Consider the following 14,162-nt stretch of genomic DNA (forward strand, 5'->3'; position numbering starts at 1 on the left):
TTTTTACCATTTCTCCTAATATATGAACATTCCTTCATTTTCGTCAATTTTTTTGTCCAGTTTTTGTTGTTCTAAGTCTGTTTTTGATTTGCACAAAATTCTTCCTTTACTTGGTGCCTCTTTCTAATATGCGTTAACCCTTTTTTTTTAGGTTTGTCATTGTGAGCGTGTTTTTTTTGTTTTCCAGATGGTTGTGGTTGATCCGTTGATTGTGACGTTTTCTAAAAAAGTTGTGAATATTTTTTTGCAAGTGTACTAACGTTCGCCCCCTGATGTGATTTTTTTGTACTGTAAATTTTTTGTTTTGCACAAATTTTGTGACATTTTAGTGGATCTTGCGATGTTTTGTTCTTAAACTATGCAAAAAAAAAAAGTTCAAATACAAAAATAATCAGCATTGTTTATGTCATATTGAACAAGTGACTTAAAGGGCAGTCTGGTCAAAACCGATAAATCTGCAGTCACTCTGTATGACTGTAGACTTATGAATCCCCCAGGGCATGCACTGTGCTCTGCAAGGATGCTCTGGTTTCAGATCAGGGAATGGAGGTATGTATGAGTTATAGATACCCCCAGCCAGTGGGCGCAGCCTCACTCCATACACTCTATGGAGCAAGGCATGCCCTCTTGCACAGTGTGCGATGTCCTGATTCTCCGGTGCGGTCGCTGGGAGCTTGTAAGCGCTTAACTGTATGTGATTTGCATATGTGCAGTCAAGTGACAACCAGATAAGCAGAACTTTGCTTAATACAAATGCACATCTAGTTGGACTGTGACAAGAAGTATGGAAATCGCAAACTGCAGTCACTTGACCGGACACTCCCGCCACCGGCGAATCATGACAGCATTTACTTACTGTGCATGCTATGAGGATTCATTAATCTGCAGTCACATGGACTTGTAAGGTACACAGGGTGGTAGTCGTGGGCAAGGGGCTGCTGTGTTCCCACACCCTGGCACTCCACAAATAAATGGTGTCCCTAACTCCTGTGCTATGCGAGTTGTGCGTAACACTCCCATTTTTGGTCGAAGATCTATGCTGTCTCCAGTTCTTCAATTTCAGTAACTGCTGTTCATACAATAAGGGATATCATATTAATTTTATAAGAAAGATGTTTACTTAACTGTCCATTTTTACCATATTGAAATGTGCAGTGTTGGGCACAAACTTTTCCGTTTTCAAAGTCCATAGCACAGCTCGCTCAGATGTCCGCTATTCGCTCGCCCCAAGATATCCTTTTCCTCAACGGCATCTTTGACTCCCTGGGATACTCCATCAGGCGATGCAGCTTCCATGAGTCCCATCCCAACTCCCTTATGCAATTCCCTGTCTGACTTCCTCTTCTAGGAAGATATTGAGGCACGCTTCTCAGTGCCTCAGTCGGACCGTAGGCCCCAAAAGTTCCAGGAATGCTCCTTGTGCCTTCAGACCTCCAACTAATGCTCACTCTCCATCTAATCTCTTACTCTCCTCCACTAATCAGGAAGTGTTCCTCTTATTCACCAGCCCTGACCCTCCCACACTGGAGCTGTCCCTGAACACATTAACTGTTTCTATCCTAAGACTATGCTTGCACATTGCGTTGTTGCTGTGTGTTTTTTTTACACAGCTGCATTTCAATGGCTTACAAAAAGCAGGAGGTTTTTGCTGAATTCTTCCTGCGTTTTTCCTGCGGCTTTTTTTATTGTTCTCCCCCACCACCTCCCTTCATAGTTTTCCATCATCACTCCCTTTATTGTTCTCCCTCACCACCTCCATATACACACACACAGCCGCTCAAGACATAACACACACCACCCCTCATTGCTCCTCTCGTTCCCCCACAGCATCATCGTCGCCGGCAGCTCCCTCTCTCCGACACCGGCACGCGCTGGCTGTGTCAGACAGGAAGCGCAGGGAGGAAGCGGAGGATGGATCCCTGCAGCTCCGCTCCACTGCCATTTTCTCTTGTAGGCAGCAGAGCTGCAGGGATTGCTCCTTGCCCACCACACATGAGGGCAATCTGGCTGGGGCGCCTCGGGACCGGAGAAACAGGCCAGATTGCCCTCAGTGTTAACCGCCCTGCAGGGTTCACCCCTCCACCTCCGGGCCCTGGTGCAGCTGCATTGGCTGGACCTGCGTTATGTCCGCCTCTGCCTTCGGGCCTGCACTAAACAGAGCACAGGATTAGTCTTGGCCAGAGTATTCCTATAAAAGTAATTTTCTAGTCTCAGCAAATAAATGTCATTTATTATACAGTAACATTTGACACATTTACATTTTCTTTATTAAGTTCTCTGCTTGCAGTCATTTAACAGGAAACTTAATTGTTTACTTCCAATGAATAAGGGTACATTACCACATTCAGGATTTGTTGCTTTTTTGACGCCTGTCCACTGTGCGTCGATGTGCACCTGCATATCACCCGCGAAAACTGACATGCGACACGTCAGAAACGCAGCAAATCAATTTCTCTTGCAGAGACCCCAGCGCATACAAAGGGGCATTCAATGCAAATCAAATTTTTGGGCCAAATTTGAGAAAATTGCCAAATTAAAATTTCGGCAGATTAACAAATCACTAAAGGAGCAGCCAAGTGTGTGGGATTTTACCAGATCCCATCCACAGGTTACAGAAGAAGTTTTTATAAACCAGCAATCTGTCAATTTATACTGCCGATCATCAACTTTGAAAGGCAAAGAGTTCATTTCATTGCTGAAAAGTCCACAGAAAAATCCGCAAGTAACATGTGCAGGCTTTGTTGTGCGTTTGCTATGGAGCTGCAATGTACCTTCATAGTTTTGTGTATATAGATAGAAAGCTTCATCATTGATACCAGCTATTCTGCACAAGTATCCGTTACTGTACAAGATTTTGGAAGGTCTAAATTATACAATCTAAGTAGCGGGGACATAACTTTGCTAATGGCAGGTGCTCCCCTACTCTTGTATATGCCGCAGTCCCGCTTGTCAGCTCCCGGTGTGACGCGAGTCTGTCATCACTGGAGGTGTTTCTGATGGATGAGTCATCTGCCAATTCATCGACCTGCGCTATTTTCAGGATTTTCTTTGAAAAACAAGGAAGCTCTTTATTAAACCTCCCCCAGCAGCTGTGAGCCCGGCTATAAAATTATGGGCACAGCTGCAGAATTGGAGACACAAGCCTCCTGCCTTCCATTCTTTGTGACTTTTGGATGTTAACCTCATGTATGCAGCGCCCCTGTGATCTATATATGTCTTCTAAGATGCATCTAACTACACCACCATCGGTCTACAATGACCATTACTACTTTATGCTCTTCACACCGTCTGCTATCTGAGGCTTGGCTCTTGGCTTGAACCTCCTACACATATGATGGCATTGACTAGATGAGGTACCGAGGGGTCAGACCGCTCATTCACTTCATTACCTCATTTGTGCCGTTTATAACTCTACGTAATCACACTGCTCATATATTTCTCCCTCAGAACAAACATAAGACCTTCTTCCATTTTCTCATGGTTGGTTTTATCTTCATAATCGACCACCTGTTTGAAGAAACCGTACGGGAGCAACAAACAACTCATCTTGGCCATTATTTTGCATGCATGACATTTTGTGCAATAGGGTTTCACCTCATTTGTTGTTGTGTTACATGTAACTAATGACCACATATGGCACAAGCCAAAACTTTTACTAAACCGGCTAATAATGTGATTAGTAAACTTTTTTTTGGAAACAATTCCTTGATAAATTATGAAGCGTTGACTTAATATTTGAGTACCCAGTTGCTGGTCATCTGCAGAGTTATAACTAGGGTTTCCAACAAATGTTATTTCCATGGGGAGAGCAGTGAAATCAGTTGGTATTTCCATAGTGAGGCTAGTGCCATCAGTTGGCATTTCAATGGGGAGGCCAATGCCATTAGTTGGTATTTCCATGTGGAGGCCAATGCCATTAGGTGGTATTTCCATGGGGAGGCCAGTGACATCAGTTAGCATTTCCATGGGGAGGCCAATGCCATTAGTTGGTATTTCCATGGGGAGGCCAATGCCATTAGTTGGTATTTCCATGGGGAGGCTACTGCCATTAGGTGGTATTTCCATGTGGAGGCCAGTGACATCAGTTGGTATCTCTATAGTGAAGCTAGAGCAATTAGTTGGTATTTCCTTAAGGAGGCTAGTGCTATCAGTTTGTATTTTGATGGGGAGGCTAGTGTTATCAGTTTGTATTTCGACAGGGAGGCCAGTGCCATCAATTAGTATTTCCATGGGGAGAGAAGTGCAATCAGATGGTATTTCATTGAAGAGGCCAATGCCATCAGTTTGGTATTTCCATAAGGAGGCTGATGCTATCAGTTGGTATTTCGACAGGGAGGCCAGTGCCATCAATTGATTTTTCCATGCGGAGGCCAGAGCCAACAATTGGTATTTCCATGGGGAGGCTAGCGCCAGATATATATATATTTTTAACTGAAGGCAGCATAATCTTTCAGTGCATGCATAGGTTATGTCCTAGGCAGGTTACTTGCTCCTTGTCAGGGTCACTTAGCTTAGGAACATAACCAGTGTTGGCACTCTATTAGGGCTGTAGAAACACCTGATTGAAGAGAGCTGGGACCACAGTCTCAAACAAAACTGTTAGTAACACTACACCATCATGGATTAAAATGCTGCAGGACATGCAAGGCCCCCTGCTCACGCCAGCACATGTCCAGGCTCATTTGAACTTTACCAATGACCATCTAGATGATCCAGAAGAGGCATGGGAGAAGGTCATGTGGTCAAATGAGATCAAAATAGAACTTTTTGTTATCAACTCACTTGCCTTGTTTGGACGAAGAAGGATGAATACAACCCCAAGAACACAATTCCAACCGTGAAGCATGGTGGGGGAAACATCATACTTTGGGGGTACTATTCCACAAAGGGGACAGGATGACTGCACCAAATTGAAGAGAGGATGGATGGGATTATGTATCGTGAGATATATTCAGTCGCTCAGTAAGAACATTCAAGATGGGTCGCCAGCATGACAATGAACCTAAACAGCCAAGGCAACTAAGGAGTGGCTCTGTAAAATGGATTTCAAGGTTTTGGAGTAACCTAGCCAGTCTCCAGACCTGAACCCAATAGAAAATCTTTGGAGGAAGCTGAAGCTCAATGTTTCCCAGCAACAGCCCCAAAACCTGAAAGATCTCGAGAAGATCTATATGGAGGAGTGGGACAAAATCCCTGCTGCAGTGCGTGCAAGAACTACAGGAAACATCTGACCTCTGTAATTGCAGACAAAAGTTTCTGTACCAGATATTAAGTTCTGTTTTTCTATTGTATCAAATACTTATTTAATGCAATGAAATGCAAAATCATTATGTAAATATTATATTAAATGATTTTCTGGATTTTTTTTTTAAAGATTCTGTCTCTCACAGGTGAATTGCACCAAAGAAAAAAAATGACATACCTCTCCATTCTTTCAAGGTGGGAAAACTTGCAAAATTGGCAGCGTATCAAATACTTTATTTTATGTATACCCAGAGACAGCATAAATGGCCTATGGTGACCGGTGAGTACCTGGAAGCCCAATCACTTAGGAGCCGATTCATCAAGCAGTTTACACTTAAGTAAAATTTTGGCAAATGGTGCGGTTGAGAAAAATATATATATATATTTATTTATATATTTTACGTTTGGCATTATTACACCACTTCCAGCCAGCTCTGGCAACTTTTCAAAAAATAGGTGGCTGTGGACAGGGGGGAGAGTGGCTCAACGCCCCCAACAAATTTATCAAAATTAACACCATAAAAGTGTTAGAAATTGAGACAGAAATTCACAACAGTTCTTGATAAAAAGGCACACAAACCTTAATTTGGGGCATCATACACCAGTGCACACTTTATTTAGACTGGCAGACGAAACATTAATATTGATGAATCGGCCTCTTTGTACCTATTCTGAGTGATAACTTTACAGTAATAAAATTTAAAATAAAAATAAAATAAGTACAACACTTTTATACACAACCCATACCAATGATTGCACTGTTAGTTGTCATAAAACTGATATCTACGCACTATATATATATATATATATATATATATATATATATATATATATATACACATACATACACACACAGTTGCTCAAAGTATATACTAATGCTTTGGTACTCTTGAAAAACCTATAACACACATATAATTACACACCTTCAGCTTCTGTTCCATCACTTATCCAATCCTGATACATTTGAAGAGGCAGGAATTTCCCACTCAGCCAATCACTGGCCGCAGTAGTGACCCGCCCCCATCAGTGATTGGCTGAGCATGCATTCTCTGACATTTCTGGTGCGTTGAAATGGAATTAGGAAGTGGAGACCATTGATGAGCAGGCGAGTGTCCGAGCAGAAGCTAAGGAGAATGATTTAGTATTTCTCATTTTACATTTTTATTTATTTCTAAGTGTCAAAGGCCCTTTTAAAAATAAAAAAGCTCAGCTCAATAGCCCCTTTAAGTGGATACAGTAATAGGCCTCAAGCCACGACATTAGCGAATATTTTAATATTTTGACCTTCCACCCAAAATAAAAAGCTCCGATCACCATCTCCCCACCTGTAACCCCCCATTGTATATTGTAATAGTATTGGTTTAATCTATATTGACCTAAAACAAGTTTTTGTTAAATCCATTAAAATACAAATGAAATGTGAGCAGATAATTGTGGTATGAAGGTTGTGCCAAAACGGGGGCCAGTCAGCGTCATTCAGTTTTCACTATATCATGTCATGACAGAGGAGCTCACATTGCTGTGGTTACCGTTACTATGGAAACACTGCCCAGATTGAAGGGGTTTCTTACACAACTGGTTATTAAGACATTTTTAATTTATTTGTCTTTTTTTCCTCCTGGATATTTTATTTTTGGATGTGACATGATGAACAAGTTCTCCCCATTCCGGCTAATTGCACTTGATAACAACATTCACTGTAAACACTGGCTTCTTTAATTAGAAATTGCAAATGGCATATTCTTTTCAATGTGTTCAATTAAAGTTGGAAAAAGAAAAAAAAATGTTTTTCTGCTAGAAATGAAAAAAATAAAAATAAATCAGCTTTAATCTTTGCTTATATTGTGAGCAGTGTATGATGCTGGGAAAAACGCACGGAGCAAATAGATGATAACAATTAGATATGAGGCAATTAATAGGTTAATGTTATGGAAAGGTGTAGCACACGTGAAGGTTTTTCTTTTAAAAAAATAAAAAAAAATAAAAAAAAAACTTATGGGATCCGATTCATCATTTGCAGTTTTCAGCAGAATGGTGCATAATGTTTGATAAATTTTGCACTAATACGAAGTTTTTTTTTTTTTTTTTTTTGCATCTTTTGCTCATTTTGCACCTTTTTAGAGGTAAAAGTCACGCAATCCTTTAAAATGATGCAGGTTTGTATAGAACTGTGAAAAAAAAAATTACGCCACATTAGTTGTTTGTCCGTTTTTGTTATACTTCACCATTATGGGTGGGGATTAGGCTTTCCAGGTGTTTTCACCCAATTCATCATTTGCAACTGTTCCAAAATTCAAATTTGTTTTCTCAAATGTACTTCTATACCCCCCGGATTGATTATACGTACGGCAGAAACTTTTACAGACAAATGTAAAAGACAAAATTTGTATTTACGCAAAATTCATGAAACCGTGAGCCCCTTTTGTAGGGTTATAAATTTGGGACGCAAATGTCTGCAATGCAACTGTTTCTACACAGGTGGTGTACACAGAAGAAGCCATGGCTGTTTGGTTAGTTGTTTGTGTTAAATCAAGAAGCCATAGTTTTTAACTAGACGTCTAAAAATTATCCCTTTTTTGGGGAACAATAATAGGTTTGCTGTTTGGAAAAGAGAAGAAATAATGGTTCTTAAAATCTGTGCAAAAATTATTCCTTTTTGGAAGCAGTTTTAGGTTTATTTACCTTGCACAGAATAAGGTTCCAAGCAGCAGTATATTATAGCTTTAGAACACAATGAACAAGGAGGATATGTAGGTCTATCTATCGGTCGTGAATGTGACAGCGGCAGTAACCGTAAAGTTTAAAATATGATGGGACAGGCAAGAAGATGCCCGGCTGTGTAGGGCCAAACTGTCAGCGCAGAACAGTATACAACACATTGGGCAGGTAGGAGATAAGTGACTATCTATTGGCACACAGTATAGAATATGAAGGGACAGGCACGGGGAGGTCTGGTTTGTCTATAATCAGTGGATGCTTTATACTCGCCGTACAGATGCTTCAACATGTTCAATGCTGAATACCATCACATTACGATTTCACACGTCAGGTTGCGATCAGGTGTATTGTTCTGTTTCTGCAAAGCCTGAAGGTTTAAAGCCGGATAAGAACGGTTGGAATGCCCTAACACACTCATGGCCATCACCTTCTTCAATTGGGTAAATGTCTTTAAAAACATATATATATTTTCACGATTAAATGCTGGACTTTACTTTTCCAAAATGTAGTGCAGCCAGAGTATTACAGGCATGGTCGCTTATAACAGTGCCCATTTACATTTAATTAAGTAAATAAGGCAGCACACTGCAGCGCTAGAACATACAAACTTGAAAAACGAAATTTGAACTGCATTACTGCACTAGAAATATGAAAAATGAGAGCTTTTAGCGCATAAAAATGGCCAATTTTATGTGTACCTGGTAGCCCCTTTACGGCATCTCTCTTATACCAGGTCGCTTATAACAGTGCCCATTTACAGTTGGTATGGAGCCATCAGCCATCCAGTGGGATATTTGCTGACCAATGAAGATGAACAACTCATCTGTTTCATGCCTTGGCACCCATGCTCACAAGCTGTTAAACAGTTTGGCAATGATTCACCTTACAAGAACGAAAAGACTGAAGGTTGTGGATACAAGGCTGCTCCTGTTGGCGACGGGGTCATGTCCCCTGAAGATGAGGCTGAGGAGGTTTAGGAGTTTGTCAGTAACTGCCATCTGTCTGTGGAACCAAACCTAAAGTGCAAACATGAAGGCTTCACCATCTGTCGTGGTTGCTGTGGTGCATCAATGCTGCTCAAAACGTTCACCCATTGGGCCATGAAAAAAATATATTGTCCCTGTCCATAGTTGCTTTACAGCTCTACGTTGCAATGCACTTTGAAGAATAATACCAAATCAAGAATCTGGCCCACATTCTACTATATGTGAAAGTGGAACGCCTTTGTGCCAGAAAATATGGCAGCTGGCTATCCAATCAAGGATGGATTTCTGATGGTGCGACGGAGAAGAATAAAGACACTCGTCGTTGGTGTACAACAAGCAGTAGTCATAGATGATGATGGCACTGACCAGGTGCCCTTTGAGGAAGTGGCCTGTTTAGTAAGAAGAGAAGGGGTAGGAGGATAACATGAGCCTTGCTCGTTTTAGTGGCCAGCTTGATTTTCCCAAATGAGAAGGTGATGTTGCTTCATGTGCTGATAGAGGGCCATAGTTCCTATTGTATTCAAGTCTAGACATGTTTCTCCTGCAGAGCCAGAACACTGCAAAAGGTTTGTTCGATAGCAGCGTGGAAAAGAATTTCAAAACCCAAGATGCCTGTACGTAGAACATGCCCACCACCACGACTTGGGCATTGAGCTGCCTCCACCAACAGTAGTCGTGGCAACATCTGCTCCCGAGCTGACCACAAAAGATATTTTGGCCAAAAGTTGGGTGTGTTTTTCATCATCGATGCCAATAGCCTCCTCCTCTGATGATACCACCTCTTTTTCGCCCTGATCTGGTTTCTCAGGCTATAGTTCATGAAAAGGAGAAAAAGAAGGTGGCACTCACTGTTCCTGTTAAGAAAACGTTTATTTCATCTGTTCAACCTGCTCTCCACACTTCCCCCCATCTCCATGTTTTTTTAACAGATTAATTACATTTTTATTGTAACACAAACGGTGAGTGCCACCTTCTTTCTCTCCTTTCATGAACTATTATCATGTGTTTTTCCATGATTTGTACTCCGTCCCTTGTACACACAGGTGTGGACCCATTTGTCTGCACAGGAACTTGTAGAGTAGTATTTGATGTTGGTGCCGGATTTGTACCCTGGTTCCCAGGTCATGTCAAGTCACATAATCATGACAATCCTGGACTCAGCTGACAGTTGCCTTATTGTAAGATTAGTCCTGATCTTCCCCCACTCGTACCTGCCTGCTTCACACCTCTAGATTTGCCCTGACTCAGAATGTCTCTACCAACTCAATTGTCATTGTCCGTGCCAGGACCACACCATGGTTGCCATTGTCAACAACAGAGCTAAGCATTTGAATTGTGGCCACCATCTCCTCCAGCCCCATGCCATTGAGTACAACAGCTAGCTGTTCCTCTCATCTAATGACTAAATTGGAAATTTGTGAATTATCTTCCTTAGCCCTCAGAGTTCTCTGGCTTAGGAGACTAAAGGTACCGTCACACTAGACGATATCGCTAGCGATCCGTGACGTTGCAGCGTCCTCGCTAGCGATATCGTCCAGTGTGACAGGCAGCAGCGATCAGGCCCCTGCTGTGCTGTCGCTGGTCGGGGAAGAAAGTCCAGAACTTTATTTGGTCGCTGGACTCCCCGCAGACATCGCTGAATCGGCGTGTGTGACACCGATTCAGCGATGTCTTCACTGGTAACCAGGGTAAACATTGGGTAACTAAGCGCAGGGCCGCGCTTAGTAACCCGATGTTTACCCTGGTTACCATCCTAAAAGTAAAAAACAAACAAACAGTACATACTTACCTACAGCCGTCTGTCCTCCAGCGCTGTGCTCTGCACTCCTCCTGTACTGGCTGTGAGCGTCGGTCAGCCGGAAAGCAGAGCGGTGACGTCACCGCTCTGCTTTCCGGCCGCTGTGCTCACACAGACAGTACAGGAGGAGTGCAGAGCACAGCGCTGGAGGACAGACGGCTGTAGGTAAGTATGTACTGTTTGTTTTTTTACTTTTAGGATGGTAACCAGGGTAAACATCGGGTTACTAAGCGCGGCCCTGCGCTTAGTTACCCGATGTTTACCCTGGTTACCGGCATCGTTGGTCGCTGGAGAGCGGTCTGTGTGACAGCTCTCCAGCGACCAAACAGCGACGCTGCAGCGATCCGGATCGTTGTCGGTATCGCTGCAGCGTCGCTAAGTGTGACGGTACCTTAAGAAGCAAAACAAAGAGGTCATTTATGGAATTGAATGCCTGTAATGTTAAACATTAACTGTTATGGCAGCAAGGGCAGAGGACTGTGCAGAACACAGATTAAAACAGAGGTAACATCCTTTTTTTGGGAGGGAGGGGTAGTTTTGTCATAGAAAACACTAAAATTCATAGCATCTCCAGGGAGAGGGCAATCACCTCCCTTCTCTCTTCCCTACAAAAACAGAGAAGGAATTAACCCTCTAAGGTATCCTGTTTGTTCGGATTAATGATTATAGTATACACTGGTCTTGTCTCTGATTGAGCACGGTTTTTGATATCTATACTTGACCAGCATAGATATTCCTTCTCTGTTTTTGTTGTGGCACTTGTGCACTTTATTTACTTTTAGGCACGGCCTTTATATTATGTTTTTATGCTAACATTTAACTCACCTTGTGATTTATATGAAACGTTTTCACTTTTGCACACCCAGGTACTATTTATTTGTTGTCCCGAACATCAGATTTCCATAAAATACCATACTAGGTTATCTATGTATGTATTCAGTGTATTATTGATTATATGTCCTGTGATGCACTTTCACTTTTTTTCATATTTTAATCATTTTTGTAATTTGACTTACTGCTATTCAAATAAAGATAAGATTATATGTATCCTTGTCCGGAATTTTCTCCTCCTTTTAGCTCTTATTTCTGGGTTTTGTTTTCACTCTATAGATCGGGTGGTTTCCACTCCTAACTACCACACATCTTATATTTAATCGCTTATCTTTTATGAATTGTGCAATTTATTGGTTTATTTCAGTGTGTGTGGTACTCTTGGTTACTGTCTCCAATGTGCAGTTATGAATATTGGGGTTTGTATATATCAGATATTGATGGTACATACATTTTCAACTTCAGGACTAATCGGGAAGAATATTCATTTTTTTTCATAACTGACACATGCCTATAAGTCCCAAATCAATAGAGGCTAGATCGCTGGCAATAGCAAATGGCATGTTTCCCATGAATGAAAACGTAAAAATATGACGAAGATATCGAATGCCTGTGATCGTCAGGATTGAAGATATCGTAAATTTTGGGAATAGCATAATTTTCAGAAACTCAATCCACATCCCATGACCAGCCCTGCTGTGAGTCATCAAGAGGGGTGTGTCAGTGTAACTTTGGTGCTGATAAAAAGACAAGGCAAATTATAATCGGTGTTCCGTGCAGAGAGATACATATCAGTGTATGCATGATCTGCATACACTGGACATTTCCAATCGAAGTTAGCTCAGTTTAGCAAAGGAGAGGTCTCTGTGACCAGCGCAGTAAGTTCTTTTGTTTATCCTTTTATTTTATGTAATGGTATATGCTGTATTGTTTTGGCCCTTTTGTAAAATCTTTTGTATATTTTTTACAAATGCTGCCTATCACTCTGTATTAAAAATAAAATGTAATAGTTCTGTTCCTTTTGTTCTGTAAACCACACTCCTGAGAGGAATATGTTACGAGAAATCAGGCGTACAGTTTGCCTGTATAAATTGCCAGTGGTGACAGCAAGTATTTCTGGGATTATTGTGGAGATCGCAGTGATCATACCGGGGTATATTTATATTCCATACTTTGGAATCGGAGGTGTATATACAATGCGCTCACTCTTAGTTCTCCAATAACCAGCCTACTAGTGGTAACAACCGCAGCCTCATCTGTTAAGGTACCGTCACATTAAGCGACGCTGCAGCGATATAGACAACGATGCCGATCGCTGCAGCATCGCTGTTTAGTCGTCGTGTGGTCGCTGGAGAGCTGTCACACAGACAGCTCTCCAGCGACCAACGATACCGAAGTCCCCGGGTAACCAGGGTAAACATCAGGTTACTAAGCGCAGGGCCGCGCCTAGTAACCCAATGTTTACCCTGGTTACCATTGTAAATGTAAAAAAAAACAAAAACACTACATACTTACATTCCGGTGTCTGTCGCGTCCCCCGGCATCAGCTTCCCTGCACTGTGTAAGCGCCGGCCGTAAAGCAGAGCGGTGACGTCACCGCTGTGCTCTGCTTTACGGCTGGCCGGCGCTGACACAGTGCAGGGAAGCTGACGCCGGGGGACGCGACAGACACCGGAATGTAAGTATGTAGTGTTACTAAGAGCGGCCCTGCGCTTAGTAACCCGATGTTTACCCTGGTTACAAGTGAAGACATCGCTGGATCGGCGTCACACACGCCGATTCAGCAATGTCAGCGGGTGATCCAGCGATGAAATAAAGTTCTGGCCTTTCTGCTCCGACCAACGATGTCACAGCAGGATCCAGATCGCTGCTGCGTGTCAAACACAACGATATCGCTATCCAGGACGCTGCAATGTCATGGATCGCTATCGTTATCGTTCTAAAGTTGCTCAGTGTGAAGGTACCTTTAATCAATAGTGATGAGCGAATATACTCGTTACTCGAGATTTCTCGAGCATGCTCGGGGGTTCTCTGAGTATTTTTTAGTGCTCGGAGATTTAGTTTTTCTTGCCGCAGCTGAATGATTTACATTTGTTACCCAGCATAATTACATGTGGGGATTCCCTAGCAACCATGGAATGATGTAAGTCATTCAGCTGCGGCAAAAAAAACCTAAATCTCCGAGCACTAAAATAAAAATTAGAGGAGAACCCCCGAGCATGCTTGAGAAATCTCGAGTAACGAGTATATTTGCTCATCACTATTAATCAACAGTCAATTGTGTAATTTTCCTGACGATAGAAAGCAGGAGAGGGCAGTTCGTGACAAAAAAGATAACAGCGTGGTCAGTTCCCCCCTGGCTGTGATCTTTGGCAGTATTTTTTTAGCCAAATTCCCCCATACATACCTAAAAAGGGTGCAACAATAAATGCCAGGTAGGTATACATACAAAAAAAAAAAAACTGCAAAAGGCAGCCGCACTGATGTGGCGCATACATGTATCAAATTAACTAGTATAACAGCTGTGCAAAAATGTTGGCTTGCTGCTTTCTAGTGCATAAATAATACAAAAAAGTGTAACTGAA

Source organism: Ranitomeya imitator, chromosome 10 (genome assembly GCF_032444005.1).
Source record: "Ranitomeya imitator isolate aRanImi1 chromosome 10, aRanImi1.pri, whole genome shotgun sequence".
Lineage (NCBI taxonomy): Eukaryota > Metazoa > Chordata > Amphibia > Anura > Dendrobatidae > Ranitomeya > Ranitomeya imitator.